This window comes from Nanorana parkeri, unplaced genomic scaffold, assembly GCF_000935625.1.
Source record: "Nanorana parkeri isolate BGI_ZX_2015 unplaced genomic scaffold, ASM93562v1 scaffold2673, whole genome shotgun sequence".
Lineage (NCBI taxonomy): Eukaryota > Metazoa > Chordata > Amphibia > Anura > Dicroglossidae > Nanorana > Nanorana parkeri.
In genome coordinates, this window is record NW_017308941.1 from 35,444 (window position 1) to 38,025 (window position 2,582).

General features: G+C 44.5%; 1 protein-coding gene across 1 annotated transcript in view; it reads right to left on the reverse strand.

Annotated features, from left to right (window-relative positions):
* The window catches only part of LOC108802122 (epoxide hydrolase 1-like), a 16,960-nt gene that overhangs the window by 9,624 nt on the left and 4,754 nt on the right, over nt 1-2,582 (reverse strand). The gene's annotated exons all lie outside the window — the stretch shown is intronic.

The window sequence follows — 2,582 nt, forward strand, 5'->3', positions numbered from 1 at the left end:
ATTCACAAAAGGGTGAAGAGTTTGAAGAAGGCCGGAGAAGTGAACAATCTAGGACAACATAGCTGAACTGGAAAGTGACCTGAATTGGATAATTTTTCCAAATCAGCTATGTTGTCCTAGATTGTTCACTTCTCCGGCCTTCTTCAAACTCTTCACCCTTTTGTGAATAGACCTGTCAGTTTTACCATCAGTAAAAAAAACAAGGCGCTGTTCTGAGCTCCATCATGTCATACACAGCCTAGGCAAGGATCACTTGGTCAAAGACTATCAAGATCACTGCAGGTGTTTTATATCATTAGAGCATAATACTGGGGTAGGCAACCTCAGCACTCCAACAGTGGTAAACCTACAAATCCCATCATAGCTCTGCCACTTGGAGTCATGGCTGTGGCTGTCAGAATCTTGCAATACCTCATGAGACCTGTAGTTCCAAAACAGCTGGAGTGTTGAGCTTGCTTACCCAATGTCTATTGTTTTTATTCTTACATTTATTCATTGATATACAGTGAGGAAAATAATGATTTGATACCCTGCAGATTTTGTAAGTTTGCCCACTTACAAAGAAATGAAAGGTCTATAATTTTTATCATAGGTGTATTTTAAATGATAGAGACAGAATATCAATCAAAAATCCAGAAAAAATCACATGATACAAATGTTATAAATTAAGTTGCAGTTCAGTGAGTAAAATAAGTATTCTGGCTCCTCCCACAGACTGGTGATGTGGTACACAGATGAGTCCTGTCACTTTAAGAAGGTGCTCCTAATGACAACTCGTTATGTCTATAAGACACCTGTCCACAGAATCTCTTTCTTTCATTCACACCTCCCCCACATGGGCAAGACCAAAAAGCTGCCCAAGGATGTTAGGGACAAGATTGTAGACCTGTACAAGGATGGAATGGGCTACAAGACTATCAGCAAGAAGCTCGGTGAGAAGGAAACAACTGTTGGAACGTTTATTCTCAACTGGATGGAATACAAAATAAAAATTAAATGGCCCTCGGTCTGGAGCTCCATGCAAGATTTCGCCTTATGGGGTGAGGATGATCATGAGAAAAGTGAGCGATCAGCCCAGAACTACATGGGAGGAGCTTGTGAATGATCTCAGGGCAGTTGGGACCACAGTCACCAAACAAAACATTGGTGACACAATACACCACCATGGATTGAGATCCTGCAGCGCCTGCAAGGTCCCCCACCTCAGGAAGGCACATGTACTGGCCCGGCCAATGAACATCTAAATGATTCAGAGAAGGATTGGGAGAAAGTGCCGCGGTCACATGACACCAAAATTCAGCTATTTGCCATTAACTCGACTCGCCGTGTTTGGAGGAAGAACAATGCTGACTATGACCTTAAGAACACCATCCCTACAAATCCAGCACGCAGGTGGAAACATTATGCTTTGGAGCTGTTTCTCTGAACCTCCTTCCCACAGCCCGAACACTGCAGATGGGTTGTGGATGGGTCTTTCGGCGTGACAATGACCCAAAACATACCACCAAGGCAACAAAGCAGTGGCTCAAGAAGAAGCACATTAAAAGGAGAACTATGAGGGGGGGCGCTTTTCACTCACCTCATAGTTCTAGCCGACCTGTGACAATGAGACTGTCACAGGTCGGCTTAGTAGATCGGGAAGTGAGCGAACACATACCGGCGTTCGCTCACCTCTAGATCCTGGCTCTCTGCCGTGACAGGGGGGGGGCTGGATTCCCTGCTCCCCGCTCCGATCCTCCAGTGCTCACTGGCGGAATGGACGGGCGAGGGTACAGCTGGCTCTGCCTCTAGATAGGCAGAGCCAGCTGTCACTCACGCAGCTGGGCGGATCCAGACATAATTGTCGGGATCCGCTTCAGCTGCGGCTTCTCAGTATACCGCGAGCTGTAGCTTGCGGTATACTGCGGCATCTCAGTATACTGAGCTTAGGGTGACGGGAGGACACTAGTTTGTGTCCTCCCGTTACCCTAAGAAGAACTATGGGGAAAGGCCTTAACCCCATAGTTCTCCTTTAAGGTCATGGAGTGGCCTAGCCAGTCTCCAGACCTTCATCCTATAGAAAATGTATTGAGGGAGCTGAAACTACAAGAAACCTAAGAAATTAGAGAAGATCTGTAAAGGGCCCAAAATCCCTCCTGAGATGTGTGCAAACCTGGTAACCAACTACAGGAAACATCTTACCTCTGTGCTCGCCAACAAGGGATTCTCCACCGAGTACTAGGTCATGTTTTGCTTGGAGATCAAATATTTATTATACTCACTGAACTGCAACTCCATTTATAACATTTGTACCATGTGTGTTTTTTCTGGATTTTTGGTTGATATTTCTGTCTCTATCATTTAAAATACACCGATGATAAAAATGATAAGCCTTTCATTTCTTTGTAAGTGGGCAAACATACAAAATCTGCACGGGATCAGATAATTATTTTCCTTACTGTATATATGTCCCACTTTGGGTGCTCCTGAGTATTATCCTTTTTTCACTGAGCCCATGGTTCTTCCATATTTAACATACGAAGGTTGAAGGCTTCATTATTTCATCCTCATTTTCACAGCATTGGTAGAACACATTCTCTCAC